This window comes from Ochlerotatus camptorhynchus, unplaced genomic scaffold, assembly GCF_037179485.1.
Source record: "Ochlerotatus camptorhynchus isolate MF236.1 unplaced genomic scaffold, CSIRO-AGI_Acam_v1.1 ptg000086l, whole genome shotgun sequence".
Classification (NCBI taxonomy): Eukaryota; Metazoa; Arthropoda; class Insecta; order Diptera; family Culicidae; genus Ochlerotatus; species Ochlerotatus camptorhynchus.
The window spans coordinates 3,577,752-3,599,116 of record NW_027040576.1 but is presented as its reverse complement, the minus strand read 5'-3'; the positions used below and the strand labels follow the sequence as shown (position 1 = coordinate 3,599,116).

General features: G+C 40.2%; 1 protein-coding gene across 3 annotated transcripts in view; it reads right to left on the bottom strand.

The window, feature by feature from the left end:
* Positions 1–711: 711 nt before the first annotated feature.
* The window catches only part of LOC135698454 (uncharacterized), a 300,826-nt gene continuing 280,172 nt past the window's right edge, over positions 712–21,365 (bottom strand). For all 3 annotated transcript variants that reach the window (XM_065218452.1, XM_065218451.1, XM_065218450.1), the window contains exon 8: positions 712–1,186. The gene's annotated coding sequence lies outside the window, so the exon portion shown is untranslated. The remainder of the gene's footprint in view (positions 1,187–21,365) is intronic.

The following is a 21,365-nucleotide window of genomic DNA, read 5'->3' as shown; positions in this document are numbered from 1 at the left end:
TTTTTTATTTATGAGCTTTTTCCATCCTATATGAAAATACCGTCATAGAAGATACTTCCCGTACATCTAGAAAAAGGAAATCAGTGAGTGATCTGTTTATTGATATATAATACACAAGCTCTCGCTAGACCGGAGAAGTCAATAAATACCAGCTAATTTCATTAGTCACTAGATTTCAATCACCTTTAACTTCGTTTGATCCGATTAAACATCCATTTAAATATGTTTTTCTAAACTCTCCTCTCGGGCTATATAGATGTTCAGAAATAGTTTCAATAGTAGTAGGGGTACAAGTTCTGTTTTTTTTTTTAAATTTCTCTCGTCCTACTAGTTCGTCGTGGTGATAAATAAGTGTGTGTGTGTGTGTGTGTGTGTGTGTGTGTGTGTGTGTGTGTGTGTGTGTGTGTGTGTGTGTGTGTGTGTGTGTGTGTGTGTGTGTGTGTGTGTGTGTGTGTGTGTGTGTGTGTGTGTGTGTGTGTGTGTGTGTGTGTGTGTGTGTGTGTGTGTGTGTGTGTGTGTGTGTGTGTGTGTGTGTGTGTGTGTGTGTGTGTGTGTGTGTGTGTGTGTGTGTGTGTGTGTGTGTGTGTGTGTGTGTGTGTGTGTGTGTGTGTGTGTGTGTGTGTGTGTGTGTGTGTGTGTGTGTGTGTGTGTGTGTGTGTGTGTGTGTGTGTGTGTGTGTGTGTGTGTGTGTGTGTGTGTGTGTGTGTGTGTGTGTGTGTGTGTGTGTATATATTCACAAGAGACTCTAAATAATAAATTGTGTTGCTGTCGGGTTTTTATGTCATTGCTTCTATCTCTGTCCTCCGATCTGTCGTACCCGGATGTCTATCTGGGCGTTGTTGTCAGTGTTTTGTCACTTTCGACATGACAAATTTGCGTTTCACAAAAAAAAATCAAACCAGGATATTCTGACGCTGTCCTGTTGCTTTTGTCGGTTTTTTGTTATTTCACGAATTTACCTGTCCTACGCGTCGAGAAACGATAACGGATAACGAGTCCTCTCCACATTACCTCCTGCACGCCGCTCTTAGCCGCGAAGGCAGAAAAACAATAGGACTGGAAATTAAACCTTCGTTTTATGCTTGATGAGAACGCTCGTGTCATGCGATGTCTTTGTTGTGCTGCTCGTCAAAGGATGGTGCGTCTGTTTGCCTTGATGCCGTGAGGAATCCGACGTGAGTCATCTCTGGAAATTGAAATTAGAAGACAATGAATTTCTCGTTTATTACGTCGTTAAATGTGAATTGCAAAACAGAATGAAAACGGCTTGTGACAGTTTGTCCTTCTTATTAAATGTTAACGCATATCCTTTCAGCGATTGAAATTAACAAAAGTCAGCAAATGCAACATCGATTCATGTTTCGTTTGGGTTACAATGTTGCAAAGGAGATGATACAGTGTATCAAATCAGGAAGATGCGAAGTACACAATTTTGCCTTTGCATCATAGATTTAACATGGCGAACAATATTTTTTTTTTATCGTCATAAAATACCAGTTTAGCTTTCAATTACTTAGCTTATTGTGGAGTTGGGATACAATGCTATACTAATAAGTTAAGGATTTCCGGTTAAGGAAGTCCAAAAATATATATTCTTGGAGCTCATGCTATCGGTGATCGTCGTGATTCCAATAAAAGTGATCCAATCTAACTATCGTCTGGCTTGGCATACAATTAGCTGACTCGGCTAATCGATGAAAGTGTTTATTGTTTGTGATCTGGTGTGATGGTGGGAATCTGCTAAGTAATGAAGCGGGTCGCGTTGTTACTAACTAATATCAACATGATGCTTTTAGTATGATAATTTATTAGCTAGAGAAAGTTATAAAAAGGATAGATTGATAGTTCCGTAAGAGTACGGCAGTGTGAAAATTAAACAGAAGTGAAAATTGAGCGAAGGGCCATTAAAATACAAATCAAATGGGCACTCCTTTGCCTAGCTCACTTGACGGGTGAGTGGTGTGTGATGCAAAGGAGTGTGCATTTGATTAGTATTGTTGCATAAATGTCCTTCGCTCAATTTCCACTTCGGTTCAATTTTCACACTGCCATACTCTTACGAAACTATCAATCTATCTTCTTTAGAATTTTCTCGAGCTAATAAATTATCGCTTCATGTTGATATTAGTATAGCATTTTATCCCAACTCAACTTTTTTTTTTATATTATAGTCACTTTCATACATTCTTGGGTCATTCGTGACTTGTCCGGGGGTGAGATTTGAACTCGTGACTTTGGCGTGAGAGGTATGGATGTTAACCACTACGCCGGGGTCGCTCCCCTCCCAACTCAACAATAATCTAAGTAATTGGAAGCTAAACTGGTATTTTATTAACCTTGACTCTTGATCCTTTTTTCTGTGTCCAGGATCTCGAAATTGTTCATGGAAAACGTGAAGTTCCTCCATAATACTATTAAAAATCTTCTGCAGAACACTCTCTGAATTCACTCTGCATTGTTCTACATATTATTTAATAACTCAACAGTTCAACGAAAAATTATCCAGAAAAAAATCAATTGGAGTTCTCCTAAACCATCTACTAAGTACCGGAGATGAACCAGCGTCTGGCTGAAAATATCCTTAATAAAGACAACCAACCAACCAACCATCTACTAAGTATTCCCCTGAAATTCGTATGGAATTACCACCTAACGATTCAATAGCGCAAAGAAGCTTGAGATTGAACCCATAGTTTTCTGCTCAGTAAGCAAAATCGTTCGCCATTAGGCCACCGAGCTCCATATATCATAAAACAATTACAATCAAGTTCTTGTTCAACTTGCTGTTTTTTAGGTTTCGATCCTGGCGGCGACATCACTGACGACAATAAAATAACCCTTGAGAAGGATTTGTTATAGATTTCCAATTAACGCTTCTTTCATAAAACTCAATAGAATTTCTTTGTCGTATTCTTTCCTACAACCGAATTCCAATAGGCGTTATCTCATATTCAGAATCAATCCGATTTACAGTAAAAATCTATAATGTGAAGGAGCTTGAGATTGAACGCACAATTTCTTGGTAAGTAAGCAAAATCGGTCGCCACTAGGCTACCGAGCTCCTTATATCACAGATCAATAACGATCATGCTCCCGTTCAACTTGCTGCTACTAGGTTTCGCTCTCACTGGCGACCTCACCGACAGCGACAAGAACTACTCTTGAGAAGGATATGCTTTTCGGATAAACACGTTCTAAATCGACGAGCACCCCAATTAATTTTAAGAGAATAAAATTTAAACAAATAATGAAAAGGATCTCATCCGAAGGTTCTGTAATTAACCAGCCTTTTAGCCCCGTAACGTGGGTAGATCACCTTTTCGTGGTACGTTACGGGATGTAAGATCTACCATCGATCCCTAGTCCTGGCTACTTCAAACTAGGGGAACAGGATCTTAGTCCTTTTTTATTGTTTATGCCTTTTTGATTTTTTCGGCTTCTACACTGGCCTAACTCCTTAATATAATTCAATCTTATTTCACGGTTGTTGAATAGCGTACAATATCATCATCAAAACAAAAAATTATAGGGCTGAAGCAACTGATTTCAATGGGTTTTAGGACTAAATTAAGCGTCACTAAATTCTAATTATTATTACTAAAAAATATTAAGAAATTAAAGGGTATTCGCTGAATAATGAAAAATGCTTCATTCAAAATCAAACGTCATTTGTGAGAGTACTGATTCCTTTTCGAAATTTCTACCGACTTCATGCAAAAACTAACCAACGAGTAGGTACAGGTTGCAGGTTATTTCAATACAAAACAACGAGTTGCTTCCTTGATGGTTATCAACGACGTGACTGAACGAAGGGTGAAGCTAATTTCCGATTTCAACAAGAACGCCACCTGAGATCCAGTTCAGCCGCAATATTTGCTTAAGGTGGTTGAACAGCATCGAAAAAAGTACCCTTAGAAATCTTTGGGCTACAAAATGGTAAGTTGACAACCTGGAAGGAGCGGAATACCTAGCCCTGGTCCTCACAAGTTCCTACTTCACGCTTCCTCGAGTCATATGATAACAAAAGACTACCAGCTGAAACATGGACACAGCTGGGTGGCGTAGCCTGGGCAATGTTGCCAGTCCGGCAATAGCAAAGTGAAGTGGTGCGACGCGAAAACTGGCGCGGTAACCATAGTACCAACAATCAATACGAAACTAACGATTTTAAATTGGCTCACCACTTTAGTAGCCTATTGGTCCCAAGCAAACGATTAACGTACCCTATTCTAGTTGAAATTCTATTACTACACTATGTTTGTTTTGATTCGCTATGAAAGTTTGACAGATAACATCAGGGGTGTGTGGATTCATGCAGAACATGCAGGGGTGAGTGAAATAGCTTGGGACTGCTTGGGACCGTTGTTCTGGTACTGAGTGAGCCAAAAATAATAATGATTTTCTTCGGGACCCAGTGGTCTTAGAGTTACCTCTATGATAGTACTGTGATAGAGGAAATGCTTCACCAAACCTGAGCGTATGTTCATCATGGAGGTGCGGCTCAAAACGGCGTCTGTTCTCCATGTTAGGAGCGGCTGATCACCGTCCTAGTGCCAGCGTGGGACTATAAACAGAGCTGTACACGATGGTCCCCCGGCGAGACGGGTTGGGGCAGGCCCAACAAGCCACCCTGAAAAAAAAACAAAGCTGCAAATACTGAAGAAAGAAATTGGAAACTCGGAACATGGAACTGCAAATCACTCGGCTTCCCGGGTTAAGATAGGTTAATCTATGATGAACTTCAACCACGCAACTTCGAAGTCGTAGCACTGCAGGAACTTTGCTGGACGGGACAAAAGGTATGGAAAAGCGGGCATCGAGCGGCTACTTTCTACCAGAGCTGTGGCACCACCAATGAGCTGGGAACCGGCTTTGTAGTGCTGGGTAAGATGCGCCAACGTGTGATTGGTCGGCAGCCGATCAACGCGAGGATGTGCAAGTTGAGGATTAAGGGCCGTTTCTTCAACTACAGTATCATCAACGTGCACTGCCCACACGAAGGGAGACCCGACGACAAGAAAGAAGTGTTCTATGCGCAGCTGGAGCAGGTGTACGACGGCTGTTCGCAACGGGAAGTCAAAATCGTCATCGGCGACATGAACGCCTCTCGGGGTATGGTAGTTTGAAGTACCTTTTTCCCCCGCAAGGATATCCACAAAGCCACCTGGAGGTCAGCTGACCAACACACAGAAAACCAAATCGATCACGTTCTAATCGACGGGAAATTCTTCTCCGACATTATCAACGTCCGCACGTACCGCAGTGCGAGTTCGTGTATTTAGGCTTACTGGTGACCGCCGAAAATGATACCAGCAGAGAAATTCACAGACGCATTATGACAGGGAATTGTGCCTACTTTGGACTCCGGAGGACACTCCGGTCGAATAAAATTCGCCGCCGCACAAAGTTGACTGTCTACAAGACGCTGATTAGACCGGTGGTCCTCTACGGCCACGAGACCTGGACTATGCTCGTGGAGGACCAACGCGCCCTTGGTGTTTTCGAACGGAAGGTGTTGCGTACCATCTACGGTGGAGTGCAGATCGATGACGGAACGTGGAGGAGGCGAATGAACCACGAATTGCACCAGCTGCTGGGAGAACCATCCATCGTCCACATTGCAAAAATTGGGCGACTGCGGTGGGCTGGGCAAGTCGTAAGAATGCCGCACAACGACCCAGTGAAAATCGTTCTAGAAAGCGACCCAACAGGTACAAGAAGAAGAGGCGCGCAGCGGGCAAGGTGGGTCGACCAAGTAGAAGGTGACCTGCGGACCCTGCGCAGACTACGAGGCTGGCGAACTGTGGCCATGGATCGAGTAGAGTGGAGACGACTTCTTCGGACAGCAGAGGACAACAAGGCCTTAGCCTGATTGGTAAGGTAAGGTAAGAAATCTTAAAATATATTCAACTGAAATACAATAATTACAATTCTATGACATTTGTGTGTAAACAAAAAGAGTAGGAACGCACGGATGCATGCACAAAGCAAATGTTTTTGAATAACCCATCTTAACATATCAACTGGAGAAGATGGTAAATTCCGAAATTTGTAACCAGTTGGTTACAATCCGTGGATTTTCTTCTGTATGAGTTATTGTTGGTTGGGAAAATTCACATTTTGTTAAACCTAAAACAGTAGACAAACACAAGAGCGAGAGGGTTTGTGCCGCTGCAAAGAACAAGAACGTTACTGAAGGGAAAAAAAAAACTATTATACAACATCTCGCACAAAAATGGTTGTGCGAAAAGAGGGAGAATGATAATTATTGGATATATTGGGGAGGCCATCTTTCAGTGGAAGATTGATCACAAACAAACAGGCGTCCGTGTACAAAAGACCGGTTTTTTTAAGTGCAGTTCCATTTAGTGTACTGTAGTGATTTCTGGAATGTTGGACTGCCTCCGTTAAATTATTGCTATCAGCCAACCTGACGGAAATATTACCCTACAATAGGATCTCGGGAGATGCGAGCCTAATCGCAAATGATCCTCAATCGTCCGTCAGAGACGATTCCCTCAGGCTGGTGGCCTTAATTGCCAAGGAAGTTCCCGTCTCGGCTTGAACAAGGTGGCCATGTCACGGTCAGCCGATGCCGTCAACGACGGAAGACGCCTGCCAGCCAAACGAGCCAGCAACGCCTGCTGAGCCGTATGTGGCTGATGAACGCCACCAGATCCGCCATTCTCCCAAAGCTGCAACACTGTCTGCAGTCCACGCCGCAAGTTTTCGACCACACGGTAGTGCAGGAGCAGCCGTGTGGGCCAACGCCAGCGTCGCGACGCCGTAGGAGACCCCGCTGCAGCAGTGAGTACAGTGCAAATTTTAAACCCTAGCATACACGCCACATACATGTGAAAACCCACACCCACACGCTACAGAATAGGGCAATAAATGTTGTAGAAAATGTGAATGTTCCTGTTTTTTCATACTTTGTCCGCGTAACCCCTCCGAATACCCAGTAACATGCCGGCCCTGCGACACAGTTCATGCTACTGAGTTAGTTACCCGGGAGTGTCTGGTCATCCCAAAGTCACAAATTATTTCAGCCTGTAACTTTACTTTCATTGATGTAAGCGAGAGGGCGGAGGGGACACAGTTAGTCCCCCCTCCATATCCAGCTACCCTTATTAGCTTGACCCATACCAACTCGACAAGATAAGCAACACCGAAGTTATTTCAGTTTGAAGCTTCCTTTGATATGAGTGAGGGGGCGGGGTGTATAATAAGCCCCCTCTTTATCGACGCTTATGAGATTGTGCAATTGTTTTTGAATAATTCACCTGAACTTACCAAAACGGTAATATGAGTGAGGGCGCGTGGAAGGGTGTTACAAGCCTACCCCCCTCACAAACTATGCATATGATGTAGAGCTTTTTTTTTTTAATAATTCATCTGAGCATACCAAGTCGATAGATAAGAAACTACGAAATTGTTGATGTTGACAGGAAATGTATTTTTTGTTATTTTATTCCAATCATCAATCTTTGAACAGCTAAAAAATGTTTAAGAGGCATTCTAGCACCGTACATGCTTCGGGAAAGTTGTTAGGCACTTCTGGGCCATACTTTCACATGACTAGTTGCATAGTTCATGTAAAATTGTGATCTCTAGGAAAGGGAATAATTCACTTTCGCTGCATATTCAGTGAACGACAACCTAAAGAAATTAGTCAGAGATTTTGTCGTTCAGTTTTTTTTCCCGGAAATTATTGTTAAACAAGCTACAGGGAGGCAGGGAGGCAGCTCCTACACCTGGACCCTACCTATCGACCCATCAACTCATGAACCGGGGACCAACGGCTTGCGGCTTCGGCTTGTATTGTTAGGGACCAACTTCATGATGGCTTTGTTAGGGGTAAGCACCTTACGGTTGAAGAAAACGTATGATTTTTTTTTTTTTGACTTTATTAGAAAATGTATGAGAAATTTTAATGTTCTCATTTTTCTTAATTTTTAGCTATTTAAATACTTAATATTTACAATACGTGTGACATACCACACAAATTTTATAAAACTGCCAAATCGATCGACATACAAATCATCAAAATCCATTGATCATTGGCCAATAGACTGATGCAAAATTTGACTTTTTCGCTCCACAGTGCTTAAATGACTATAAATTGGGTCCTGATTAGCCTCCCAAAGTTAAAAATCATTTGGTTGGAAACAGACTTCGCACAAGCCATTTGAAGTTTACATGTAAATTACTATGGGAAATCTCAACTTTTTGTTCATTGCCTTCTAGTCTTTTTCTATATTGAACTGCGAAACAGTTCGATGGCCATTATTATAGAAAATTTTCTCAGCTACAACTTTGCTGAAGATCGTTTCTATTTAAAACGAGACAGAAAAAACTTATTAATTATTTAAGAGATTTGTAAACTTATGACATGATCAAGCAGCTGCTCTGTAGGCAACACTGTATTTTGCAGTGTGACATAGTAACCATGATTTTTGTGTCCTATTTAACGCCCCAGAAATACCAATGTTGCCTGCTGAGCAGTTGATTGAGCAATATCATAAGACATCAGCGCATTGAACCATTGATAACTTTCGATCCTTGCATTTAATCAAAAAGTGATCTTGAGCAAAGTTGTAGCTGGGAAAATTTCTTACAAATACAGTTGAAAGCTTTTGAAGCAGACCGATATGGTGAATTATAAGATCGACATGACCAAAGTCTTGGTTTTACCATAGTAATTCCAATACAAAACTTCAAATGGTTTGTGCCATCTCAGCTTGTCACCAAATGGATTCAAATTTTGAGAGGTTAGTCAGGATCCGGTTTGGAATCGTTTAAGTATTGTGGAGCGAAAATTTAAAATTTTGTATCACTCTATTAGCCAAGTTATTAGCATTTAAAGTCTGACTAATTTTCGTTGCATTTCCCTGGATTGGCACCCTTCCCGAAAGACAAAATCACGTAAAACAAAACCACACAGAAAGCGACCAGTTTAGATCACGAGCCATTTCTAATCTGTTCGATGTTCTATGGTTTTTTTGGTAATAGGGATCGCAGGAATTTATAAAATATAAGGACACAAAAAACACGTGTTGCCAAAATAGCAAGGCTTTCTATTAATTCATAAGCATATTGCATACTGATTCGCTCTCACACCGAGCCACGTGAGCCACAATACCGCATGAAATATTCAGGAGAAGAACTCAATGTTAAATCAGAGCATAAATTAGAAAGCCATTAAGTCTAAGTAAGTATATCCCTGCTGGAATTAATTCGCAGGAACAGATGTAGAATACAATGTTAAAATGTTTGAAAATTTCGTTAAGTGACGCTATTCCTAGTCCACCAGGTTCACTTTGCTTTATAATTGTTATCTCGTGTTATCGGAAATTGTGATGAATGCAATCCTCAACCACAGATAATCATCCCATCAAGTAGCGATGGGATATTTGTAAAGAATTCAATCCCTACCAAAGCATCCCAAATCCTAAATCCATTCTAACACGACGCATTCCCTCCGGGGACAAGGTCGTGACAGCTAAATCAATAAATTTTCAATTTCCGTTTACGCATTCGGCATTCGTTGCGAGGAGGAGGGAGGAAAGTAGATAGCAATCACGTGTTCTCCCGGTTGCTGCCTGCCTGTTCTGAGCGCATTAGGCTCGCCGCCGTCGTGATGATGATGGGCTCATGATCATGACCCCACCTCCGGGTGTCGGTGGCAAAACCTAAGAAAATACCTTTCGCTCTTGTGTGACACCTCCTCAGGAACGAAGAGAAAAACTTCCTTGCAGGCTCAAATCTAATTTTCTCGAGCCTCTTTGGCTCTCTGTTTTCCCAGAATTCGACGGCCCGACCCGGGCGGTGTGATTCCCAAATCTGGCCTCGTGAGCTGTTTTGATTTCTTTGGAAGTGGCTCCCTTGTTCGGAATCGGAAGGGAGAGGTGCGGAAGAAATCACAGTGTGAAAGATGATATTGGTGGGTGGGTGTTTAAGTGCGGGCGCGTGCGGGTGGCAATCGAGCTGAAGTTGGCATGTTGGTGAGGCTAGCGATACTGGTACTTGCTCAGCAGTGACCGAGCTGAGTGTGGTTGCGATCTAAGGGTCAAGATGCCTATTAATTTAGCTAATCATTGATGTGGTTGACTCTCATTAAGCACTCCTCTCTTCGATGGTGTGTTGTGGTGGTTTATGGACGGGTAAGGAGAAGGCAATTAGCTAGGTTGAGTGTTATTGTTGAGTGATTTCCTCTTGATGATGATTTACATGGGAACAAATTTGAGATTAATTTGCAGCATAAGAACTTAATTAAATCGCAGAATAAAATCGAAAACTGTATCAGTTATGCTCTATAAAATACCATTAATGATTAAGAATCAATTTCAATAGAGGGCGTCCCACATCAAATTGCATCACGGAAAAAACGCTGTAGAAAATTACCCGTTGAGTATTTTCTCTTGAAAATTTGGGTAGAAGTAGTTTAGAGTGTATTGTTTACACTGTATTTTTATCGCTGCCAGTTTTTCGAAAGTTGGAAACAATGGCGTCACCCGAAAAGCAACGTCGCGAATTGATTTTGCGCAAGTTCCTGGAAAATCCTCAACTCTCTCATCGGGACATCGGAAAACAACTAGGGATCGTGCAGTCAACGGTGAGGCGTGTGATTAAACGATACTACTAAACTCTGAGCATCAAACGGAAGGAGAAATGCGGTCAGAATGGATGTTCTATTAGTGATCAGGATCACAAGCGTGTCGTGAAAGCGTTTAAGCGGAATCCCAATGCTTCGGATGTGGTCAAAAAGTTGAATCTGTCCAAGTCTTTCGTTTAGCGAGCCAAGAACCGGGAGGGACTGTATACGTACAAAGTGCAGAAGGGTCCAAATGGTGACGAACGGCAAATACGGTGGGAAAGTCACGGGCCCGGAAACTGTACACCCAGATGCTGACGAAGCCTCATTGTCTCATCATGGGTGATGAGACTTACGTCAACTTCTGGAAGCTTCCGGCACAAGTTTGATGTTCCGGAAGAAGTAAGGAAGCAGAAACTTTCAAAGTTTGCCAAGAAATACATGATTTGGCAAGCAATTTGCTCATGTGGCAAACGGAGTGCGCCGTTCGTGACTACCTGGACTGTAAACGGGGAGATCTACCTCAAAGAGTGTCTACAGAAGCGTAAACAATGGCTTCTTTCGTATATTTCTTGTAGTTCAAAGTCATTCCATGTAAGCCACTAATTCCATCGGATAGGGGGAATCTCCCTATAAAAAGTTTACGATTAGTTGACTTGAGTGGTTTTTCATTCTCGGGAAATTCGCAGAAAAAAGTTCACGTTTGTGACATTAGCTCTTATGAAAGAAAAGCAGAAATATGTTTGCATGCTCAGTAAGCATTGACGTTGACGACGACCCTGCAAGTCTTTATTCCTTGGTAAAATCCCATAAGCATCTGAAAATATGTGCATGAAACCTAGCGGACTTGGTCTTATCTCTTCACTCCACCATAGAACCAGCGAGCCACCATCTCTTCACACAAAGTTTGATAGTATCTTATGTGATTTTCATAGGTAAGGAAATGTCCACCAGGTTTCACGCACAGACTGACGATTGCGGATGGGATTTTACCATAAGAGTAAAGAGATATAGAGTGAAGGCGAATTGTAAATTGTCAGGGTAATTCGCGGTGTCAATCATACAAGGTCTGACCCAACTGACTGATTGGTATTACACAGTTGAATGTGAAAGGTGGTGTTCGTATTTCACCTTAGAGTTTATCTTTATACACGAAACAGCTGATGCCTGTGATGTCACGTCTGCTGTTCGCAGTATGGAATGTTGTGCTGACTTAACGTCGTCATTCGCTTGCGCAGCAATGTTTACAACATTTCTGCTTCTAACACCAGCAAGCTGCCTGCTATTACAGACCTTGTATAGTTGACATTGGATAATGCGGCCTTTCTTTTTTCGACCAGCTCTACAGGGGGCTTATCAAGGGTTTTGTAAATAGCATTTTCGAACATTGCGTAAATTGCGATAGTTGAATGTAATTGAATGTAAAAAATTCGAAGATTTTATAGGTGTAATTAAACATTTTATATAAATAATATTGTTCACTGTGATATTAGTAAGTCAACTTATGAGTGTCATGAAATAATCTTTTGACACTAATAAAAAGTTGAAATTTTTCTAAGAAATCTAGAAACATAACTAGGGTATGTGTACCAGTTTTAGGCCCTAGTGGTCGTCGAATTGACCTTAGCTTAAATTTCACATTTTAACATTCTTTCTAAATTTGTTTCGATACAAGGTAAAAACATATGTTTTGGCAGAAATCTACGCAAATAAAGCCATTAAAATTTATTTCAAATATGGCCCTAGAGCTAAAAACTGGACCACTAGTGCCGATACTGGTACACTTATCCTAGATTCAAACGATTACTTTCGTTTGTAAATAGTGCTTATTGTTGCTAGAAAATATAGCCGTTTTTTTCCGTGTTGGGTGTATTCATCACTGCGACCATTACTTTGATCTATTGTGATATTCCCCGTTTTTATATTGCTTTATCAGTTATGTCGTATCACTATTTTGTGAAGCGACCGACATAGACTGACCAAAAGCATTTTCCCAGCCAGGTATTACATTTCGAATGAAATGTACTACTTTACTGGAACCTGCATTCCAAATATCAAAGGGTTCTGCCAGCCCCTTATCCAGAAAAATACGCCTTTTATTGAAGATTGCTGCACAAGAGCATAGCAGGTGTTCAGAGTCTTCCTTTTCTATACCACAGAATCGACACATATCCTCTTGAAGTTTTCCTATTAGCTTCAAATGATATTTACATGGACAATGTCCTGTTATCAAACCAGTATAGACACTGAGATCTTTCTTTGATAATTCAAGAATTTTGCTAGTCATTGAAATGTTCGGAATTATGAACCGTTTCGACTGCCTAGCAATGGAAGTGTTGTTCCAATTGGTCTCCACTTACATTTTTTTTTTCCATTTCTTGAACTCCATTTTAAGAGAACAGGTAGAAACTCCACAGAATGGTTCTGGTCCTATGAATTGCTGTGATGATCCTAGCCTGGCTAACGTATCGGCTTTTTCATTCCCTTCAATTCCACAGTGGCCAGGAACCCAATATAAGTTTACTTGGTTTTGACAGGCCAATTTCTGAAGTGACATTGCACATTCCCATACGAGTTTGGAATTGCATGTTGCTGATTTTAAAGCATTTAATGCTGCTTGACTATCAGACATAATGCAGATATTCGAATGTTTATAATTCCTGCGCAAGCATATTACAGAGCATTCAAGAATTGCTTGAATTTCTGCTTGGAACACGGTTGGCCAGTAACCTATGGATATTGAGATATCAATCCCTGGACCAGTTACCCCTGCTCCCACACGGTTGTTCAATCTTGAACCGTCTGTATAAAAAAACAGTTGAACCTGGACGGATGTTTGGTCCCCCACTTTCCCAAACATTACGATCAAATTCTGCTGCATTGTATAAACGATCGAAATTATATTTTTTCTCCATCCAGTCTTCATTTTTTAATACAAGAGAATCAATATCAAACATTTTTTTAAATGCTAAGGTGTCCTGTAAGATCACCTTCAAGGAAGTACTTTGTTCGTTGAATCCTTAAAGCGCTCCTTTCAGCTTCTAATTGGATAAATTGATGCAACGGAATCAGATAAAGTAGAGCATCTAGTGAAATACTCGGTGTGCTGTTCATTGCACCAGTTATTGAGAGAGTAGCTAGTCTTTGCAGTCTCCCCAGCTTCTTCTGAGCCGATATTTCATTAGTTTTCGGCCACCAAACTAATGATGCGTAGGATATTCTGGGTCTTACAATCGTCAAATAAATCCAGTGGATCATTTTTGGTTTTAGGGCCTATTTCCTACCAAATGTTTTTTTACTTATCCAAAGAGCATTTATTGCCTTATTAACAACCTGCTCTATATGTGAATTCCAGTTAAGTTTACTGTCAAGAATTCAATCAATCAATTTTAAGTTATTTATAGAAAATTTCCTTTTCCGTGTGAACGGTACAATAGTGGTCTTAGAAGGGTTTATATTCAACCCTTCTTTAGCGCACCACGACGAAACATAATTTAAAGCAGTTTGCATTCTATTAGAAATGATATTATCAAATTTTCCTCGTACTATTATGACTATGTCATCAGCAAAGCCAATTATCTCGAAGCCCTTTGCTTCTAAGTTTTTGAGAAGTTCGTCAACAATTAAAGACCATAAAAGAAGTGAAAGCACACCTCCTTGAGGACACCCTTTTACAGCTCTAACTGTTATGGATGAGCTTCCAAGATTTGCTGAGATTTCTCTTTTAGAAAGCATCTCATTAATCCACTTAACGATGCTTTTGTCGAATCCACGCTTCAACATATTGTTTTTCATGGAGTTATAAGATGCATTATCAAATGCTCCTTCAATATCAATGAATGCTGCTAGTGACATTTCTTTTGATTCAAAAGATTTTTCTAGTTTTGTAACAAGCGTGTGAAGAGCTGTTACTGTTGATTTACCAGCTTGATATGCAAACTGATATTTACTCAAAGGAATTGTAATCAAGTACGTTGATTTTATATGCTGATCTATTATTTTCTCCATTATTTTTAGCATAATGGATGATAAACTGATCGGTCTGAAGGATTTAGAAGAAGTTTTATCCTTTTTATTAGCCTTCGGAATAAATATAACCTTTACTTGACACCAAGTTATCGGAATATAACTTAATCTTAAGCTTGCTCTAAACAAGCCTGTTAGAATGGGTGTCAAAGTTTCTTTTCCTTTCTGAAGTAGTACTGGAAAAATTCCGTCCCTACCTGGTGATTTGAAAGGAGTAAAAGAATCAATCGCCCATTCGACTCGTTTTTCTGTAAAAATTTTATTGGCCAGATTAGATTAGCCGTTCCTTTTTTTAATCTTTATTTGAGAGATTTTTAGCTGAAGGCTAGTTCATCTCTGATAGCTGTTTCTGTTAACCTTGAGATAGCAAGTTGGGAGCCCCAGGCTGGGACCCTAGCCATAGTGATCGAAAAAAGTTTGCTAGGAACGCCCTTCCTTTGCCTTTTCGATCAATCTTTCCACGTTTTTAGTGCAAAATAATTGGAGTAGATCTTTTGCTTAAAACATTTTTAAATAAGCCGCAGCCTCGGCCGCAGCTGAGAAGCATATGGAGGATTGAATCCTTGGGTATGACAGGTATTGATAAGCACTCGATTTTATTTATCGTTCTACTTGCAAAATTCTTGCGAATGGAACGATGGTCAGCTCAAAACACTGCATAATTTCCGCATAAACCTGGACGCTTGTTGTAAAATGATGCTGCTTCTCTTTGGACTTCAAAATGTATGCAGTTAACCCCTAATTTGCGGAGTCGTACTTTGATGTAATTGGCTCCAAACATTTAAAAAAGTTTAACGAAAAAAATGGTAGATACATTTTTCTTCTAAGTATACAAAAAGATTTAAAATTAAAAGAAGTATTGGCGTGGAGATTCCCCACTTTTGTGCCAAAGCTACAGAAAAACAATACGTCTGGTTTACAATTACATTTCAGGATTAATCGTTAGGTGGCAGGTCATTGCATACAAAATTGGCGAAAAATTTATTCTTTTTTTGATTGCAAACGTTAATATATGGGTCATTCCATCTCAAGTGACCGCCAAAAACTGAAGAATTGCATCGACCCTCTCCGATTTGAACCAAGCTTGAACTCGCCTGTAGATCACCAAATGTAATCAATTAACACTAAACTCTGTTCTAAATTAATTAAGCTTACTCTGAATTTTGCGCACAGTCCAGGATTTGGGAAAAACTGACAAGACTTGGATTTTATCGCTATCTTTCGTACAAATCCGAAACTTTTCTTTCAGCTGCTTGATTGTCTCCCCTCCATCTGCCTCATATTGTCCAGTCTGTGATTTTTTCTTCCATAAAGCAATCTTCGCCGAGAGCTGCGGCAAATGCAGTTTCCAACGCTTTTGAAGCATTGGAGTACTTTCCTGTGTGTTTCATATTGAAGGGTTGTACAGTAATGGAACTTTTTAAAAACATTAAATCTTTAAAAATCCATATCTCCCAAACTGAAAAAGTTGTTTTTGGTGGTAAGGTGATTCTTATGTAAAAATGTCTGCCGAACAGTTTGGTGCTATCAAAATTAGAAAAAGTGAGGGCATTTTGAGATATTTGCATTTTAAATTTTAAATTGCAAAAATCGACAAGTTGACAACATTGCATAAAAATTCGCCATTTGATTATACGTTAAAAATCATTTAAAATGAGTGCCTAATCCTGTCTGTAGCATAATTTGGTCCAGAGATATGTGCAAAAGAAAAATGGTGTTTCTTGAAGATCGGAAAAAAAAGAGGGGGCAGTCTCCAGAACCGGGGGGTGAGTCGATGGGTACAAAACGTTGGATTTTTGATTGTTGACCTAAAATAAGTCGTTCCACCAAGTTTGGTTCAAATCGGAGAGGGTCGATGCAACTGACTCGGTCACTTGAGATGGAATGACCCATATTTGTTTGATGTGTGACGCGAGGTAAGGAGCTAGCTATATAGTTATCAATAAAGGACTTGATCCCCTTTCTCATTTAACAGCTGATGTAATCAATTTGACAGATCGATGTCTTTTTATACCACTTGAAATCACTGAAATGGGGTGGATTTTTAACTATCGAGTTCCATATATGTTATGTGCCAGTATTCTATACAAATGGGACAAAGGTAATGCAGCAGTGATTTTGGACAAAGTGGACTATGACAACCGGATGGCGGAAAAAAATACTAATTGCCCATACAGGCAAATGAGGATTGACCCCCTCCCATCTATGGTTAAACAAGTGGATAAAACGTCGAAAGAGTGTAAGGGGTTTATTGGCAACACTACGAATCAATTGAAAGTTTCAAACCCTATTCTACCTAGGATCAAAGGTTTACCAAAGATTCACAGACCAGGAAACGAAATGAGGGGGATTAAATATCTCGGCTGAAGGATTCTCCACTCATAAGCTTGCCAAATGGCTAGTAAAGGAATTTCAAAATATGTCTAAGCCCTTTTCCACGCGCTCAGTTAACAGCATACAGGTATTCGCAAATCAATTTCAGGCATCAGGAGACATTCGGGAGGATGAAGTCATGGTTTCATTTGATGTCACAGAACTTTTCCCGAGTGTACCAGTAAAGGAAGCCATCCGCCTTTTAGAGGGCTGGCTTCTGAAGCAACGTGAGGATTCTACTTGGAAAAAACAAAGTTCAGTCATATCTCAAGCTTACTCGTCTTTGTATGAAGGAAAATTATTTCATTTTCAGAGGAAATTTTTATAAACAAACTAAAAGTGCTCCTATGGGCAGTCCGCTTTCTCCATTTTTATGTGAATTGTTCATGGCTAACCTAGAAAATACTCTGGAGGATAGGAATTTGTTGCCCAAGTGTTGGTAAAGCTACGTTGATGACATTTTTAGTATTGTCAAAAGGGAAGATTTATCAAAAACTTTGGAGGCCATAAGCAACGTTCACAAGGACATCAAATTTACTCACGAAGAAGAGAGTGACAGCAAACTCCCCTTTTTAGATCTTCTCATCATCAGGGAAGTGTCTTCGTTCAATTTCAAAATTTATAGGAAACCAACAAATACAAAGAGAGTCATACCAAGCACTTCAAACCATTCCCATCAACACAAATTGGCCGCTTTTCACCACATGGTTCACAGGACGCAAACTCTTCCTCTAAGCGATGCAGGCAAATCAAAGGAAATAGTTCACATTTCTTAAATCGCTAGATTTATTGGGTATCAAGAAAAACCAGTCTTCACGAAACATAGACGGCGTTGAGCTTGAGTTTCAATTTTTTCAGTGCACGTTCATTGAACACGTGTGTTACCTTTCGAACTCAGGTGTACTCTGCACATCGAACGTGAAACTTCGTACCTGCACGCAAGTGTAAACATTGAGGCTTGCTATGTTGCAACAGAAAAAGCAGACGAAATCGATGAATGCTTCTTATACACCTTATGCCTACACATCTTTCAGAAAAATAACAGACGATAGGTGAACATGCCAGTCTGATACACTCAAAGTTCATGGTTCGAGCTTGAATTATTCCGTTTTGTATTTTTTTTTAATATCATTCTTTCTTTCCAACGCTGAGCAATCGATGTTCGAGCGTAAACATTACACTCATGCTGGGGTGCAAGTTCACTTGCCTGAGTACATGCGTGAACATAGAGTGAATGCTCAAGTAAGTGCAAAAGCGGGTTGCACATCAGTGTTATGCTGCACCTTGAAGACTGGAAGAAACAATTCAAGCAGTAATCGATAAAAGAACAAGGGATCATTTTAGGTGTACTTCGACAACTCTTACACCAGTAACTGAGGGTTTAAAACGGGTAGCGGTGAAGTTCAACAAAAACATTACCAAACCATTGATTTCGAAGTTTAGAAGTTTGGGCCTAGATTAAGCATTCAGCAGCAGGACAAATCAGCTGAAGTCACTGTTAGGATCAACAAAAGATTTAATAAATGTCTTAGGGAAAGCCGGAGTCTACAAAATCTCTTGTCCAGATTGCAATAAAATCTACATTGGTCAGACGAAAAGGAATTTGGAAACAAGGTTTGAGGAACACATCGCAGAGGTAAAACAGGCTCACTTAGAGATGGATAAAGGGCTTCATTAAAGCTATGTCCATTTAGAATCCGGAATAATAAAATCATCTGTATCTCAGTAACGGATTGATTTACAAATAAGGTTAATACATCAAAACAAAGGTAATTTACTGAAAAAAATATCAATACTCATCATTTCTCTTCGTTTCTAATGAAAATTTGCACTTTCTTCTTTATTCCTCCCATCAAACGCTGCACATCTCCGAAGTCAACTTCCTTTGCACATTTGTTCCACATTTTGGTCATCTGAATCGCGTCCCGAGCCGTTTTTCCACTTTTCTTAAGCTTCCGCTTCATTATTGCCCAAAATCTCTCGATGGGCCGGAACTGCGGTTAGTTGGGTGGATTTATGTTTTTATCGATGAAATCTACGTTATTATCGCGGTACCACTGGATGACTTGCCGGCTGTAGTGGCAACTCGCCAAATCTGGCCAAAACTTCACGGGACCTTTATGGGCTTTAATGAAAGGTAGTACGCGGTTTTTGAGGCATTCTTCCTTGTACAGCTTCGAGTCCATCGTCTTATTCGTCACGAACACTTTGGTCTTTGCTCCGCAGCTGCATATCCCTTGCCAAATCATCAGTTTTTTTTTTTGGCAAATTTGTCCATAAATGCAAACTTAAACTTCATAGGAACACCTCCTCGTCCCGTCGCCATGTAGAATTTTTGGCCAGGAAGCTGTCCGAAATCCATTTTGACGTAGGTTTCATCGTGGATGAGCAGGTACTTCGTCAAAACCCGCTGGTAAAATTTCCGAGCTCGAGTTTTGTTGACGAAACTTTGCTTCAACGTTCTGTTTGATTGCTTGCTGGCTCGATAAGAACGATATCCTGCTCGCAAACGAATTCTTCGAACGGTACTGCGAGCAGCAGCGTATTTTTATGCGATTTCATTATCTGATAGTCCAGGGTTTGCTCTGACGGTTCTCAACACCTTCTGGTTCAGCTTGCGGTCATATGTTCCAATACGATGCTTACCTTGAGGCACTCGATCCACGCTCTTTCGCTCCCTGAAACGTTTGAGCACATCATACACGGTTGATTTGGCGATTTTCAACGTGGGTGTGCAATTTTTTTTCTCTCCTCTCGGCTTCGGATGTAGCAGAAAGTTTAGAAATATTTAAACATAATCGATCAACATTGCTTAATAGAGATCAAGGAAACGGATACTCGAAACTCTTTAGCATGCTACCTAAAACCACACAACATGCATCTACCTGTTGGAAACTAAATTTAGGTACCGATCACACTAGTTAAGTAAATGTAACATGGATCCAACTGTTGATTTATAGTACTTAATTATTAGTATATAAGTCGTAGGTTAAAGATTAATTCTTCAACGGTGTTGAGTACTTGGCACTGATAAAGTATGCAAGTAGTAGACGAAATACGCGTATCTGTTAAAAGATAAGCAATTATAATGGAATTTAAAGGAAATAAACCAACACACTCAAAGCTTTTCTAAAAATACTGAGAAGCAATCAAAGAGAATCGAATTCCGATAATAGCTCGAAAGGAATTCTGGAGAAAATGGTAATTTTTAGAAATTTTTTCTGGAATTTCAGAAGTCAAAGCAAACACAGCAACGAATTGCACCCCCACACACGGAAATGGAGTGAGTCGATTCCTTGTTCACTTCTGTGAAGCGTTTTTCGATCAAAACGAGGAAAGAATTGGTGAAACCCTACCATTTAAATCATACATATAGAGTCGAATCAGCTTTCGTACGTTTTTGTGAGGAAATGGAAAGTAGCCACTCTATGGTGCACTCTTAAGCACCTTACTGACTGACTAGACTATAAACAATCAATTAACTAATCGCAAGGTTGAAAATCTTAAACAAAGTCGATTGGTTTCAGAAAATTTAGATATTTTAGAAACTGCCCAGACAGATCTTTTCATACAGAAAACGCTGAAAGCATCCCGTACAGCTACTTTTTCCCAACCCCTATTTGCCCCTAACCGGATTGAATCACCGTCAGATCATAAATCGTCGTAGTGTGTCCCCCTTCCCATTAAATTACCACCGCCACTTGGGGTGGTAAATTGGAATCTGAAGAGACCAAACATATAATAACCATCTATCACACGCTAATTGCCGTTGCTGCTGCTGCTGCTGCTGGTGTTGTTGAATGGTTCTCATAGTTTACCCAAGTCTTCCACTCCTCAATGTTTCTACCTCACAATCATCGAAACACCTGTACTGCACACAACCGCAACAAACATCCGACAAGGATTCATTTTCCGATCAGTCAAGAGTCTGCTATCACTCGAAAAGCCCATTACATTGCACAGTGGGACGAAATAAAAAACAGTGCATTTGCGACAAAGCTATTGAGTGTAGCATTTTGACATCTTCTAGAATGTTTCTAAATTTGCAAGCTCTTTATTTCAGTGGTAAACATTTTTGTATAAGGAGAGTTTACACCAAGAAAAAAATAGCTTTTTTATGTCTTGTTAAAATCGATGAACATCCATGGAGACATTGTAGATGACATTTTTTTAAGAAACTTTGTCCAAGACGACAATTTTCTATCTCTCAACTGGACGAATTTATAGGGTGGAAATGGAGTACGAACGGTAGTACCTCCTTAAATAGCGTTTTCTTATCATTGCTTTTTTGTTTGAATTTTGTGATTTTTTCAATGTTCTACAAAATTGTAAGTGCTCTGAAAAAGAACATTTGTGTTACAGAAAATAAATC